We start from the raw sequence: 16,913 nt of genomic DNA, 5'->3' as shown, positions 1-16,913 counted from the left end.
CTGCCGTGACGCCACGGCAAGACGACGGCGTCCAGAGAGCCTGGGGAACTGGGAAGAATCCTGCCTGCGTGCTTGGCTTCCTCTCTCCTCGATTAATAGGGACTAGACACTTGGCTACATTGTTGTTGTTGTAGAGTCGTTTAGTCGTGTCCGACTCTTCGTGACCCCATGGACCAGAGCATGCCAGGCACTCCTGTCTTCCACTGCCTCCCGCAGTTTGGTCAGACTCATGTTTGTAGCTTCGAGAACACCGTCCATCTATCTCATCCTCTGTCGTCCCCTTCTTCTTGTGCCCTCCATCTTTCCCAACATCAGGGTCTTTTCCAGGGAGTCTTCTCTTCTCATGAGGTGGCCAAAGTATTGGCGCCTCAGCTTCAAGATCTGTCCTTCCAGTGAGCACTCAGGGCTGATTTCCTTAAGAATGGATACGTTTGATCTTCTTGCAGTCCATGGGACTCTCCAGAGTCTCCTCCAGCACCAGAATTCAAAAGCATCAATTCTTCAGCGATCATCCTTCTTGATGGTCCAGCTCTCACTTCCATACATCACTACCGTGCTAGGAAAACCATAGCTTTAACTATACAGTGGTACCTCGGGTTAAGTACTTAATTCATTCCGGAGGTCCGTTCTTAACTTGAAACAGTTCTTAACCTGAAGCACCACTTTAGCTAATGGGGCCTCCTGCTGCTGCCGCACCGCTGGAGCATGATTTCTGTTCTCATCCTGAAGCAAAGTTCTTAACTCGCAGTACAATTTATGGGTTAGCGGAGTCTGTAACCTGAAGCGTATGTAACATGAAGCGTATGTAACCCGAGGTACCATTGTATGGACCTTTGTTGGCAAGGTGATGTCTCTGCTTTTTAAGATGCTGTCTAGGCTTGTCATTGCTTTCCTTAAAAAGAATGAAAGCTGAACATTTAATGGAGATGGGCCAACAACATATGCCCACTGGATCAGGTCCCAGCGGGCTCCTCTAGTGCAGCCTCCTGTTCTCACAGTGGCCAGTGGGAAACGCTGCGAGCAGGATCCCAGCGCAACAGCCCTCTCCTCTGATGCGCCTTCCAGCGCCTGCTCTTCAGAAGGGTTAATGCTTCTGCAGGTGGAGACTGAGCATAGAAATAATGGCCAATAGCCCTTGATTGCCAAGATCAACATCCCAAAATGGTTTTCGACCACAGTGATTTTCACCGCTTGACAGCTTCAAGAAAAACACAGAGAGCAAAACCAACCCCTTGATAAGGAAAAAATTCTGGGGTGCGGATTTACTCCCCTGCCCAGCACATCGGGGTGCCACTTCCCGTGGGTCTCTCTGGGTCAGCAAAGAAGGAGTCTCCAGCCAAGTTAAAGAAGCAAATAGTGGTCAGTAGACCTGGTTTTTATTTGTCGCAACAAGGTTCTGATACGGAAGGGGGGGGGCATGTCTTCTTCACCTCCTTCTTCGCTACAATATATCCATTTATTTCCAATTGTCAGTGTCAAAAGGGACTAAAATCTATAAAATTCATAGAAAACCAACGTGCCAATTTGCTCAATTTCTCTAGGACTCCATGACACCTCCCCTGTCCTCCATAATCCCTCAAGCAAGGTGTCAAGACCCTAATCCTGTCAAATCACTCTGCCAAGCCTTTCCTCCGGGCAATGCCAGGTGGCAGACCATGCATACATGGACCATTGTCTTCTCATCAGGTACTCAGGATGTGCTTATCTGCGCATATCTCCAGCTCTGCATATTCCCCCCTCCCTCCTCCATATGTTAATCCTGTGTGACCCAACCTCTTCTTAATGTATTCATGATGTAATCTGTGTAACCCAACCTCTTCTTAATGTATTCATGATGTAACTGGGATGTATTTTGCACTGTATTCTGGGACATGGAGGGAAATTTCAAAAGTTCATGTCACCCCTTTCTCGCTGTTCAATCTCGCCTTGAACCTGTTGCGCAATAAACTTGGATCTTCTGCAGTTTGCTCCTGTCTCCGGCTGAGCTCATTTTCTTCCGCAGGGACCCGCGGACCTAGTCCGACAAGCTGGGTGGCAGAGTAGCTCCGCACCCAGATTTTACCGTAACAGTTCAAACACACAAACCCCTGAGCATGGGGTTGCATGAACTTCTAAGACCTCTCCCATAATACATTTTTCAACAGCATCATCGAGACATCACAAATATGTCACAAAGTAGTAGTGTTTGGCACGTAGAAACATGAGCCCATCACCCAACCCTGTCTATCACCCCAGTTCTTCCCAACACCTTTTAACCACATTCTTCCCCAAAGAACGATAAAAGTGTTCACACATTCCCCTAGTAGCTGCGAGGCTTTCCTGCGCTTCTCCTTTGAACGTATCAGGATTCAATCAACCATCCCGATGGATTTCTTGCTTAAATATCAGGTGTGAGGAGGCGCCTCCGTGTGGCTTTGGAGCCTGTTCTTTGCCCTCTGAGGAGATGCGGGTGTGCTGGGGGCAGAGCCCAGTGGTCGTGCCCTTCTTGTTCCTTGGGGCTGTGAACCCAGCCGAGGCTGCAAGCAGGGCCAGGGAGCAGAGAGCCCCTCCCCGGCCTCAGCCAGTGAACCCGACCAGGCTTTTATGACCCGTAATTGCAGATTGCAGGGCCTGACTTTTGCCAGGGACTCTATGTGCTCCTCTCAGCGCTTCCGAAGAGACAGGAGGTTGAGAAACAGGGAAGCAACTGTTCCTTTCTCTCGGGACAGCTAAAGATTAAAAGGGGTCAGGCAGATCCGGCTGTGGAAAATAAGGCTCTGTTCTCCAGGCTCTGTTCTCTGAGTCGGTAAATGCTGGAATCTCAAGTGGAGAGAGTTTCTGCTGTTGGGCTCAGGTTTTGGGCATCTGGTTTGGTCTGATCCACGTGCAGGGCTCTCCATATGGAGGTTTACGGTGGCAGCAGAACTTCCACACCCAGGGACAGTCTACCTCTGAATTGCTGGTGTGATAGGAATTTTGAGGTCTTAAAGGTAAAGGGACCCCTGACCGTTAGGTCCAGTCGTGGCCGATTCCGGGGTTGTGGTGCTCATCTCGCTTTACTGGCCGAGGGAGCCGGCGTACAGCTTCCGGGTCATGTGGCCAGCATGACTTAGCCACTTCTGGCGAACCAGAGCAGCGCACGGAAACGCCGTTTACCTTCCCGCCAGAGCGGTACCTATTTATCTACTTGCACTTTGACGTGCTTTCGCACTGCTAGGTTGGCAGGAGCAGGGACCAAGCAACAGGAGCTCACCCCGTCACGGGGATTTGAACCCCCGACCTTCCAATCGGCAAGCCCAAGGCTCAGTCTTAAAGGTAAAGGGACCCCTGACCTTAGGTCCAGTTGTGGCCGACTCTGGGGTTGCGGTGCTTATCTCGCTTTATTGGCCAAGGGAGCCGGCGTATAGCTTCCGGGTCATGTGGCCAGCATGACTAAGCCACTTCTGGCGAACCAGAGCAGCGCATGGAAACGCCGTTGTTACCGGAAAAATCCGAGGGCTCCCTTGGACAAAATAAAGACACCAACCAGGATAACTTGGAGCAAAACAGCAGCCTGTAGGCTTGGCCTTTATTGAACTGTTGCAACAGGTTGTTCCCCTCACTTGCGAGAGAGAGGAAAGACCCAGAAAGATGGTGTGCAAGACCTTATAAAAACTTTTGAAATTCCCATCCTCTAGGTCAAGCCCACCCCCAGAAACATCATGCATACATTACAGAAAGGAGGGGTTGAGGGAGGAGTTGTGGTGGTAACCTGAGTGTCCTGTCACCTGGCTGGTTCCTCCTTTCCCCCTCCCCATGAGTCACTTCCAGGAGACAAAGGGGAGTTGGCAGTTTCCTGCCCCCAGAGGGAAGATCTGATCATTGTCCTTTGTTTCAGTCCATGCTGAATCCACTCCCATATGCAAGTTCTTTGTGATCTTGATGGTCTTCTGTCTAGGACCATCAGGGTTGGCATAGCAACTGGGCAGGGCTCCTGTGGATGTGCTGGGATGGTGAAGGGATTATGGCTGACCAGAACCAAGCCACCCCCCTTTGATAGTCCTTGTCATATGGAGTAAAATAAAAATGGAACAGTGCAAATCCGATGTATGGTTGATTTTGGAATGAATTTATAACAGAAGTGTGGCATATGTAGTGTGTGAGTGTGAGTGTGTGAAGTTTGTACAAACTGAATGATTGGGGTGGGGGGTTCCTGCTACACCGTTTACCTTCCTGCCGGAGCGATACCTATTTATCTACTTGCACTTTGGTGTGCTTTCGAACTGCTAGGTTGGCAGGAGCAGGGACCGAGCAACGGGAGCTCACCCCGTCGTGGGGATTCGAACTGCCGACCTTCTGATCGGCAAGACCTAGGCTCTGTGGTTTAACCCACAGCGCCACCCGCGTCCCTCTAGGCTCAGTCTTAGTTATATGTTAAATGTTTATAAGTGTACCAACCAAGCACATACATAGATCAGCACAGGAAGATCAACCTGGAACCATTTTTTATTCCCAAACTGTCCCAAACTGACCAAATGTTTTCTCTGCAAGGTCAAAGGAAAATGGAAAAGCCTCCCTGTTGTCTTTTCCTTCACAAATCCTGTCTTAAGGGTATGTCTGTGTCTGAATGGGGTGTGAGCCTGTGACCTGGCTCAGGAACTAAGTATTTATCACTACAAAAGAATGGCCAGGCTCCCCAGGCAATTCAATCAAGTTACCTGCCAGACAGGAGATAAACGACAAGAGAAAAACAACATTCAAATTTCTGTTTTAGACCGCCTTTTCTGTGATGTAGGTGTGATGTATCTGAGGGGTGGTCTTAGGTTACACCCCTTCTGTGATGTATGTATGATGTTTCTGGGGGTGGTCTTGATCTACAGGGTGGCAATTTCAAAAGTCTTTATAAGGCCTTGCGCGCCATTGTTCTGGGTTCCTCCTCCCTCCTTCGTGTGGTGAGTGAGGACCCTGTTGCAACAGATCAATAAAGATCAGGCTTACTAGCTGCTTTGCTTCTCAATAGTCTCTGGTTGGCCTCTGTTATTTTCTCCTACCAATAGGGAACTACGTAAGGGCTCTATATGGGCTCTTGGATACCCCTAAGGGAAAAAGGGCAGATTTTGTTTACAACATTGGGAATCACAAGTGGAGAAAGTTGCTGCTGTTGAGCTCAGGTCCTCCTTGCTTGTGCGCTTCCCACTGGGGCAACACTCCAACCTCCGCTTGTCAATCGGGCCATTTGGCCTTTGGCCTGATCATAGCTGTCAACCATCCCGTATTTGGCAGGGAAGTCCCTTATCCCAGCGCTGTGTCCCGCTGCTGTCCCTTATTGATGATGTCCCTTAAATTTCCTGGGTTTCAAAGGAAGCAGCTCCTCTCCCTCCCTCCCTCCCTGCCGGCCAGGGAGGAGGGAGGCTCCAACTATGTTACTTGGCTGCGTTGCTCACCCAATAAGGAGTCTAAGAACGACTGGGGGGGTGGAGCTTGCATGCCTTGTGCCAATCAAATGGGCCACGTTGCCTGGGGACTCGCCTTTGCTCAGCGCTTCCCAGCGGAGCGGTGACGGTGGTTTTCCTTGCTGCATCCCCTTTGCCGGGTTGCTGCGCTGTGGGAACCACCGCTTGAGGCTTCGTTTAGCTGCTGGCTGGGCTTTCTGCCTTTGGCTCGGAGGGGCTCAGAAGTTGAACATACCTGTGTTTGGAAAATCCCTTATTTTGGCTGCTGATACCTTATTTTCGAGGCTGCTGGTCCCTTATTTTCAAATCTGTAAGTTGACAACTATGGGCCTGATCCAGCCAGGCTCTTCTTCCAGAGGTCTGCTGTGATAGTGAAGGGAGAGGGAAGGATTGCTTTCTATATGCTTTCTATACCTTGTACCTTGTACCTAAGAAGGATCTTCTATATTCTCTGTACTTTGGATCTAAGTAAATTTCTGAGCTAATTTGACTTCTGCAAAAGAGGCCCCTCGCTTTAGGAATGTAAGATAAGAAAGACACATATGAAGGAGACTGTAAGCTAGAAATAACCAGAGGCCCCTCGCTTTCTTACTTTAGGAATGCAAGATAAGAAAGACACATACGAGACGAGGGAGAGCGGAGGAGGGAGAGAGCTTTCTCAAGGTATAAGAAAGTTTGCAGAGGCGTATTTCGGGGCAGCCAGTCTTCCAGAAATTATTCTGCTGGCTGTCTGCTGTGCACAGAGAATAAACTGCTTTCCTCCAAAGAAGGATCTTTCCTGGTGCTTTCTTTTGCTCTCTCTCTGGATCTGAGGACGCGGGCCAACGATTCCCTGGCATGGACTAGGCTCAGCCTACATCTTGGTTCCCTGACCGGGAATCTGCCCCACCTCAGAGGGCTGGGGAGAGCCAGGCTCGACCTTGGTGGACAGCTCGGATCGGCAATTGCAGGCTCCACGCGCACCCTGCCAATTTGTGGGGGGAGCCAGCCACACCGCTCCGGAGCAAGGACCCAGGTCGAGGGAGGAAAGAGGACGGCGCCGAGGGGACAGGTCCGCAGCGGAAAAGGTAAGCCCGACGGAAAGGGCAGCCCGACGGAAAGGGCAGGAGGCTTGATCAACCTCCCCTGGTTGTGGCAGGGTGCCACAGGCAATAAGGTGCCACCAGGAATAAGGGGATTGGTTGTGCAGTAGAGTGCCAGCCACCAGGAAAAAGGGGACTGGTTATGCAGTAGAGTGCAGCCAGGAAGGGAAAAAAAAGGGGCGTGGCAGTGGTGTGCCACCGGTAAGGTTTGGTAAAAAAAAAAAAAAAAAAAAAGGGGGGGGGGAACAGAGGGGAAATTATTTTGGTGTGTTTTGTGTATTGCATGCTGAAATTATTTTGGTGTGTTTAGTGTGTTACATGTTGAAATTATATTGATGTGTTTTGTATGTTGTATGTTGCATGTCAGATACTCTAGTGACTGAATTGTCAAGTGTGGGCCAGGGCTTAGTGTCCCCCTTGGCCGAGCGATTGTAGGGCTGTAGTGTGTGTAGAGTGAGAGAATTTACAACCTGTTAGCAGCAGAGTATCTGAAAATGGGGTCTGGGGCAAGCCAATGTAGTCCTCTGGAATGCTTTTTAAACAACTGGAAAGCAGCCACAAAGCATGATGATTGGGGAATCAAATTGAGGCAACGGAGGATGAGAACATTATGTGAGGTTGACTGGCCCTCGCAACAAACTAATTGGCCCTCGGAGGGGAGCTTTGATTTGCAACTAATCAACCCACTGTATCAAAATATCTTGAACGTCCACCCAGACCAGATCCCCTACATTTCTACTTGGAAAACCAATGTAGAAAAGAACCCATCGTGGTTGAAAGCCTGCCGAGGCGACGCCCCACAAAGTACAGTTTGTGCAGTTCGACCGACAGGGAAGTCAGAAAAGCCCCCAGTGATACCAGACCCAGAAGAAGAGGAGGGGGAAGTCATTAAACCACCTCCACCCTATGCTCCACCAACTGCCCCTCCCCTGGACCCAGGCCCCCAGGCACCGGGAGGAGTTGGCCCCCAGCCTGAACCCCCCAAGGCTGATGAATCAGAAGAGGAAGAAGAGGATGATGAGGAATTTGTAAAGGGATTGGTTGAGTTAGCAAGGAAGGTGAAGAGAAAGGTGTTGTTGATGATGATGATGATGAAGACTTCAGAAAAACTCTAGATAAAGAGATAAGATGGACTAGTAAGCAGTTTGACAGAGTGTTCCAGTATGTAGAACTGTTTAAAACAGAGCTGGATGTGGCTTCTTGGTTCTAGAAGCAGCACAATGCAAGGATGTGAACTGGCAGAAAGAAACAGAAGGGAAGGCTTTGAGAGCCGCATAGGACAGAACTGTTAAAAAAGAGACAATTAAAAACCCAAGGGATTTAAAACCCTAGAATTACAATTACTGACCATTGAGGAAATCCGCAAGAAAAATGCCCTCAGGGCAGCGGACAATACTGATGTTGCAATTGAGGCAGCTAATAGTTGCAATTGAGGCAGCTAAAACTCCACTTTGATGGCTCCACTCCACTGAGTGTACGACCCCCTGGAGTCATCCGATGCCCAGGACCACAGACCTCCAAGCACTTTAAATCAGAATCCTTCTTTCGAAGAGGACCTGGCCAAAATAATTAGGGGTTTGTCTTCAAACAGCCAGCAGCCAGAAAGCCAAAAACGCAATCCTGGAGCAAGCGAGGGTGTCCACGGGAGGGTCAGAAGACGCCTAGGGAAGAAGCCAGTGCGCCATCTGCAGGCAAGGGAGTCATTGGGAAATGGAATGCCCACAGGCCCCACTCCCCACAGGCTGGGAACAACAAGATTTCTCAAAAATTATTTCTTTTCATCTCTGTTCTTGCTCAAAAAGACTGTTGCAGCAAAAAAGCAATTGAACAGACTGTTTTTTTAAAAAAAAATCATGCAAGTCACAGGACATCAGCTCTCCCCCCCCCCCCCCTTTTGTGCCAGGCGCTTGGAGGTAGCTTCAGAGCGTTATCTCTTGGCAGCTATTCCAAGGACACTGCTGCATTCAGCCAGTTACCCTGAACCTCACACTTTCTGGATTTACAGTTCAGCCACATAAACCCAGAAGGCCAAGAGTTACCCACCCCCCTGCCCCAAAGTATTAACCTGAAGAAGTGACTTTCTTAAAAGCAAGTGAATGCTTTCTGTGAACTTTGTCAAGTTTTTCTTTTTAAGGTGCAATTTTATTCTGAAAAAGGAGCCGCAGCATAACATAGGAATTGATATTTTGAGGAATTTGAAACTTTGCCAGAAGCAAGGAGCGCATTGTTCTTTCTACAGACACTGGCAAATGAACTGAAATTTGCAACATGGCTTAAAGCTCTGAAACCTAGAGCACACAAATGAGACTTTTAAAAATCTCAGCTGGCAAAATTTAACCCAAGGAACAGAACTGTTAACCCCTTCCTTGCGAAGTTTCCTGCCAAGCATACCCTTTTGAATTAATGTTTGCTAGGCCTATACCTTATGTGCAAATGTTACCTATCAATTTGTTCTGTGCAATCGCTGCCGTCTTTGTTATCTCTTCTCTTAACAGGTGAGCTTTTGCTGGAACGCCTTGTGCCTTGGTCGAGCCTCTGCATCCCTATGATGAGGACCCAGACTGGACCCAGACGCCCAGACATCGCTCCAGCCTTGTTGGAAGGGACCCAAGATGCCCAACGCCCACCAGACGACCCGACACCCACCAGACTACAGCCCTGCCTACGTCACTCCGGACGCTGACGTTTGGCACGGCTCCAGGATCCAGCATGGATTGAAAGAGAACATTTTCACATTTTCTTTTCTTTCCTTTCGCATAACTGAACTTTATTGAAGGTACCTGGGCCTGGTTTGCTTTACGCCACCCCTGCAGAGGAGGGTGTCTAGTGGGTCTTTCTTTCAGCGTAATTACCTAAGCCCCTCCCCGTGCATACAATGGCTCAAATACGACTGTGGGTCCCCATGCTGGTATTTCTGCTGCCTTTGACCTTTGAAATGCCAATACCACTCACAGTGACCAGGACAACTGCTGCAATCGTGGGGGGCCCACCACACATATAATAAGTGGATTCAGGTTGCTGAGATGGTTGCGTTCTCTGCAAATCGGACCAATTGTGCCGTCTGCACTCTGGCCCCTGTAGATGCTCTGGGAGGAATGCCACTCCTCCCTGTGCCTTGGAATGAATCCTTGGTTACAACTCCACTTGTTGCCTTCCAGCCTCTGGGCAACCATTCTTCTTTATGGAATCATTCCGTCCCTTTCCAGGTTCACAGGATCACTGGCTGCCTTTGTGTCAACAAATCAAATGACATAAGTGACGCTCAGACCTATGTGGGCACTTCCCACCGTGATCGTACCTTCCCAGCCCCGACTAACATGTTTGAGTCCGAGACAGGAACCTTTTCTGGTTCCAATTTGATTGCATGCCTGGCCCGCTTGCTGAGAGGCACCATATCTGCCCATGGTCAGGACGTTTACTGGGTGTGTGGCAGGAAGGCCTATCATGCCCTCCCAAGAGGATGGTATGGGGTCTGTTTTCCAGCCTACTTAATACCCCCCATGTGGATTCCTGACCAGATTGCCTCTGCACCCCGTAGAAGGAGGCGTTCGGCTGACCTGGCAACACTTGCAGGTGGCAGCTCCCAGAATTGGGGCAAAAATCAGTGGCCTCCGGAAAGGATACTGGCCCATTATGCTCCAGCCTCATGGAATCAGGGAGAGAAAATCTCTGGGGAAAGGGGGCCGATCTATAACTTGAACCGCGTAATCAGACTCCAGGCAGTGGTAGAGATTGTTGCTAACACGACAGCCACGGCCCTTAGGCTAATTGCTACGCAATTGGATGAGACATGCAATGCGTTTCTCTCAGTCCAATTAGCATTGGACTTTCTCCTGGCGCAACATGGAGGCTTTTGTGCAGCGTTAAATCTCACAGGTGGAGCATGTTGCTTCAACATTTCAGACCACGGCGAGGCTATCCGTGATCTGGCAGCAAGCATTGAAAAGGTAGCACATGTCCCTGTACAAACCTGGGAGGGCTGGGATATGTCTTGGTTGGACGGCATCTTCCCAGGTGGATGGATGGGGAGGATATTTATTATGGTGATAAGTCCAATAATGCTTCTATTGCTTTTCTGCTTCTGTATGCCCTGCTTGATGCAATGTATGCAAAATATGATGGAGAAGATGATGTCTCGCATGATGGGACCTCGTGTGCTTGCTTTCATGAGAGATTATAGACCCCTACCCCAGAACGAACCTAAGTATTAGGTTGTTCATAAGAAGAGGAGGGAGTGAAGGGAGAGGGAAGGATTGCTTTCTATATGCTTTCTATACCTTGTACCTTGTACCTAAGAAGGATCTTCTATATTCTCTGTACTTTGGATCTAAGTAAATTTCTGAGCTAATTTGACTTCTGCAAAAGAGGCCCCTCGCTTTAGGAATGTAAGATAAGAAAGACACATATGAAGGAGACTGTAAGCTAGAAATAACCAGAGGCCCCTCGCTTTCTTACTTTAGGAATGCAAGATAAGAAAGACACATACGAGACGAGGGAGAGCGGAGGAGGGAGAGAGCTTTCTCAAGGTATAAGAAAGTTTGCAGAGGCGTATTTCGGGGCAGCCAGTCTTCCAGAAATTATTCTGCTGGCTGTCTGCTGTGCACAGAGAATAAACTGCTTTCCTCCAAAGAAGGATCTTTCCTGGTGCTTTCTTTTGCTCTCTCTCTGGATCTGAGGACGCGGGCCAACGATTCCCTGGCATGGACTAGGCTCAGCCTACAATAGCAGAACCTCCATGCCCATGGGCAGTCTACCTCTGAATGCCAGTTGACAGGGAACACTTGCTGCTGTTGCCCTCAGGCCTTGCTTGTGGGCTTCTTCCCTCTGGGACATCTGGTGAGTCACAGGGAGAATGTTGGGTGAGACCCTTTGGCCTTATCCAGCCTCTTCTGGAATTCTTAGAGCCCACCTAGCCCAGCGCCCTGTCCTCACAGTGGCCAAGCAAGTGTTAGGGGAAATCAGCCTCTGACCATGGAGCAGAACACAGCCATTCTGGCTAGCAGCTCTCAGTTGCCCTCTCCTCCTCTGTGAATGAGTCCAATCCTCTTTTTGTTTTATTTTATTTTGAATTCTTAGAAATATTTTAATGGGGAAGCACACACAGGTTTTACACTTTTCTATGCCAAGATCACATCTTTTCATTTTAAGGTTTTAAAGTTTATATTAGAATTGTCATTTTTTAAAAATTTAATTGACCCATATGTATTCAGAATGCTTAATCCTGCATAAGTTTATCTTTTTCTTTCTGAAGGTTCATTCCATCATCTTTTATTAATTTTATTTCACAAAATTTATGCACTGCTTGTTTGTAAAGGACACCTCAAAGCGGTTTACTTATTTCAATTCCATTTCCAAGATATTGTTGGAAAAAACAGGGCCGGCCTTGTCCTCTTCTTCCTGATAAGATAACTGAGTCCAGTAGTTGCAAAATCTTATATAATCTTTAATAAGGAATCTGTCACCCCATTGATCGCCAGGGTTGATTCAGCTGATCTGCCTGGCTAGGCGGGTGTCCCCTTCCTTCCTCACCACTCCATGTGCATCCCTCCCGAAGCTGCGCGCTTGGTGGAAGAGGACGACCATCCCAGATAGAAGGAGTGTACCGTTCTTTGGTCAAGGGTATACGATAGCTGCGCTCCCCTGCTAGAACCTCCAAACAAGCTCAAGGCCCAATCCTCTTTTTAAAGCCTTCTCAGTGGTGGCACCCACCCTGTAGAACAGCCTCCCATCAGATGTCAAAGAAATAAACAACTACCTGACTTTTAGAAGACATCTGAAGGCAGCCCTGATTAGGGAAGTTTTTAATGTTTGATGTTTTATTGTGCTTTTGGTGTTCTGTTGGGAGCCACCCAGAGTGGATGGGTAAATCAGATGGGTGGGGTATAAATAATAAATTATTATTATTATTATTATTATTATTATTCAGGTTGGTGGCCATCACTGCCTCCTGTGGCAGGGAGTTCCACAGTTTAACTCTTTGCTGCACAGTTGGGGACTTAAATCTGGAGAGCCTCTTATGATCTTGATGAAACGCGGGGAATGGCCCTGCTGGACCTTCCAGATATTCTTGGGCTGCAGCTCCATTGTCCCTGACCACTGGCCATGCTGGCCACTGAGGAAAACTGGAGCTGGGGCCCAGAAACATCAATGAGGCTACAGGGGTGTGCTGAGACAAGACATTTCTGGTGGCCATGGAGCTTCTTCTCCTGGTACAAGATCCCCTTACCCCACAATGAGATCTACGAGATGGCCTTACCCCACAAACACCCACTTTGATCAGTGCATTCAGCTCTACTGCAAATAATCCCTGCTCTACATTTGTAAAAACAGCACCTACCCTTTGGAACTCCCTGCCTAATGATATCAAGCAGGCCCCTGCATTCTTTTCAGCCCCTGCTTAAAACATTCTTGCTTAGACAAGCCTCTCCAGGCACTTAGAAAGCCGCTACAAGTTTCGTTCTTAGTATTTTAACTTTTCTGGTGTTTTAAAGTATTGCTGCGATTTTTCCTTGGTTTTATTGTTTAATCTTCTCGTAAATCACTTTGACGACTTTAAAAAGCAAAACACGTGGCATATAGGTTTTACGAAATAAATAAATACTCCCGGGCGGTGACTTTGCTCCTTGGGCTTGCTCCCAGCTGCAAAAGATAAATGATCCCTTTTCAAGGTTTGACGGCCTTTATTATTCCCAGAAGTAATTTATGAGGCTGATTTATGATGAGGTTTCTTGGCTTCTGGAGAAGGGGCAGAGCAACGCTCTTGCGACTGGCATTGTCGTTCGGAGAGCGCAATGTTCGCCTTGTTTGGAGGGGAACAGGACTGCGATAATTGCTATAGCAGCAGAAAAGGGCTTCCTCCTGAGCAGCTCTGAAGGCGCAGAGTTCATTTGGAGGAAATGAAAACCATCACAACCACCCCATTACCGGCTAGGATGGGCTGGAGACGGATGTTTGTGCTTGTGACGCCCTCAAGAGTGGAGGGCGCGAGCTCTGGGATCCTTTGCACAATGACTGGCCTTGTGCACGCCCCACGTGGAGGGCCTATGTGGGGCAATGGCTCTGAGGCTGAGCCCTAGCTTTGCAGGTCAAAGGTCCCAGGATCCTTTTCCTGGCAGCATCTCTGGTGACAAAAGGTGCTGGAAAGGAGAAAACATAAGGTGGTTGTGAACTCTCCTGCTCTAAATAAATAAATAAATAAATAAATAAATATTTGTTTATATCCCGCCCTTCCCGGTTCAAAAACCTGGCTCAGGGCGGCTAACAACAAATTTAAAACACTTAATTATAAAAGCAGCATAAAATACAGTGTAAAAACATGAATAACAATAAAATTCAAAAATCAGTTTAGGGGAAATAAGCATTAGGGACATGTGTGGCACTGTAGGTTAAACCAAAGAGCCTAGGACTTGCCGATCAAAAGGTCGGCAGTTCAAATCCCCGCAACGGGGTGAGCTCGGGCTGCTTGGTCCCTGCTCCTGCCAACCTAGCAGTTCGAAAGCACCTCAAAGTGCAAGTAGAGAGGTACTGCTCTGGTGGGAAGGTAAACAGCATTTCCGTGTGCTGCTCTGGTTTGCCAGAAGTGACTTAGTCCTGCTGGCCACATGACCCGGAAGCTGTACGCCGGCTCCCTCAGCCAATAAAGCGAGATGAGCGCCGCAACCCCAGTCTGCCATGACTGGATGTAATGGTCAGGGGTCCCTTTACCTTTACCTTTAAGCATTAGATAATCCCCAGGGCTAGCTGGCTGAATTGGTCCTACTTGGGCCAGCGAGGAGGCCAGGGAAGAATTAGCTGTGGGGTCTCAGAGCGGGTGATCTTCATAAAAGGGGAGGGGGAAGGTAAGAGAAGGGAAATAAAAGATCAGGTTGAAATCAAATTAAAGGCCAGGCGGAACAGCTTTGTTTTACAGGCCCAATGGAAGGAGGATTAAATCCTGCAGGTCCCTGGTCTTATGGGACAGAGCATTCCACCAGGTCGGAGCCATCACTGAGAAGGCCCTGGCCCTGGTGGAGGATAGTCTGACTTCCTTAGGGCCCGGGACCTCTAAACTATGGTTGTTCATGGACCTTAAGGTCCTCTGCGGGGCAGACCAGGAGATTTGGAGATTTGCTAGCCCTGATCTAGTTGCCATTGCCACCCTGGAGCACCAGAGGTCAGGTGGCAGCCAGTAATGGCAGCAGGCAGAGTGTGGCAGTGGTGGGGGGCAGATGCCGGGCACCCACAAAAAATGGTGGGTGCCCAGACCCCCAGAGCCACCTGGCTTTGGCATCACTACCACACATTAATTATTAATTATTTCTTTGTTCAGTAATCGCGCTGCAGAGGCCTCTGTGGTTTCCAAGGTGTGGCTGCAGAGGAGCGGGCGAGGGGGAGCGAAAGCAAAAAGCCACCCCCCCTCCCCAGACAATCCATGACCTTGGACACGATCCAGCTTCCTGCTCACCCTCGGGATGGCAGGTTTTGCTTCCCTCCCTCTTCCCTCCGTTTGCTTCTTGAAAGATCTCTTTGGAACCTGAACCTCAGCCAAGCAGAGCAAAGGGATGCGATCTCTCTTTCTCTTTCACACACTCACAAGTTTGATGGTTTAATTATTACAGGGATATTTTTAATGGATTTATGATCTTACATAATGTGCTGACTTTGCACCATAATGTTGCAAAAGGCGTCAGATAAGGAAATTATCAGATCAGAGAGAGAGAGAGAAAGAAAGAGAGCACGAGAAAGCGCTCTTGCGATGGGAAGCCTCAGTCCTGGAAGTCAAATCTGGCCCCCCAGGACCCTCAATCTGGACCTCGGCACTCTCCCTAAGCCACACCCCTTCTCTCCAGGCCACACCCCCGGTCGCCCCTGCTCTGCACCCTTTTTGAATGTTTTTGCTGGATGGAATGCGGCCTTGAGCTGTGATCCTGCCTCTTGCGTTCCTGGAGATGTGCCTCTCCAACTTTCCTGCGGCTGGAAATATAATCTAACGTACAAAGGTTAGAGTCACATCCGTTCCTCTGCTGCTTTTGCCTCTGGCCCCACCCACTTTGGCCCCCAGCCCATTCATGTCTGACCCCTGGCCCCCAAAACATTTCCCGTGAGACAATGTGGCTCCCGGGCTTAAAAACAGAGCCATTGGGGTGTAATGGTTGGACTCCTGGACTAGGGACCCGGGAGAGAGCAGGGTTCAAATTCCTGCTCAGCCACAAAACTCACACACGCTCCAACTTTTCCTAACTAAATTTGGGACACCCCCTGCCCACTCTTGCCACTTGCCCTCCCCACCCTCACCCCCTGCTCGCCCGCTCTCGCCTGGCGCTCTGGCAAATATCCGCAGAGCCGTGCCACAGCTCTGGACGGGAAAGGGCTTTGATGCGACGCTGCTGACGAACATCCGATGGAGCGTCTCTTGGTCCAGGACTTGCACCAGAGCCCTGGACCCAAAAACGGGACATTCTGGGATCAAAACAGAAGCCGGGGTTGCCTTCTGTGATCCAGGAAGACCCGGTAAAGCCAGGACAGTTGGTGGGTCTGAGCAGGGGCGAAGGGAGGCGTCGTGACGCCCGGGAGGATGCTTCGTTCGCAGAGGATCCCGGCGCCGCCGGCAAACCTCTATACAGTTTGCCACAGTTCCTGGGATTATTTGAGCGTGGCTTGAACGCGCTTTAGGTGCCGAGCGGGGCGATGCCGTGAGAGGGGAGGCTGCCTCTGGGTACTCAGTTTCACCCCTTATAAAGAAAGCATGCAGGTGTGTTTCACTTCCTTGTCCTTCTCCCAGGAGTTGGCACACAGGGCCTTGCGACACCCGCCCCACTCTGCACGTGCGCCCACACCTCGAGGATCAAGTGTTGGGGAAGGGTGTGTCTTTCTCTGGGGATTAACCCCCTCCTCAACCTTCCTTGGCTGCAGCAGGAGCACAAGGGACGGGAACCCCCAATTTGGACCTCCTCCCACCACGAGCAGATAGAGTCACTGGGAGGCCAGATGAGAAGGGCAAGCTCTGAGTACATTGGGAGCTCTTCCTCCCCAAAACAAGAACTACAGGGTGCTGGGAATTGTAGCACAGTGCAGAGTAAACTATAGTTCCCAGAATGGGTGTTTTTTTTTGGGGGGGGGATGATAAGATATGGTGTGTATGCAGCCCTTCAGAAGTAGAGCCAGGAAGCTCCACCTTTAACCCCAGCCTGCAACATGGGACCCTTTTAGCCCAGATTCCTGCATTGTAGGGGGTTGAACTAGATGACCCTTGGGGCCCCTTCAAACCCTACAGTTCTATGATTCTATTATTTTAAATTTAGTCTTGGGGGTGGAGGTGCTTCCAGAAGGGGAGTTAAAATAACAGAGTCATTCAGAAATTGCAAAGCAGATGCGGTTTGAAATTTTAAATTTTTATGGTCAATGGTTTCTAGCCACGAGGGCTCTGCTCTGCCTTCGTAAG

The sequence above is a fragment of the Podarcis pityusensis genome (assembly GCF_964106645.2).
Source record: "Podarcis pityusensis genome assembly, chromosome: 15".
In the NCBI taxonomy this organism is placed as follows: domain Eukaryota; kingdom Metazoa; phylum Chordata; class Lepidosauria; order Squamata; family Lacertidae; genus Podarcis; species Podarcis pityusensis.
Note: the sequence above shows the minus strand (reverse complement) of the source record.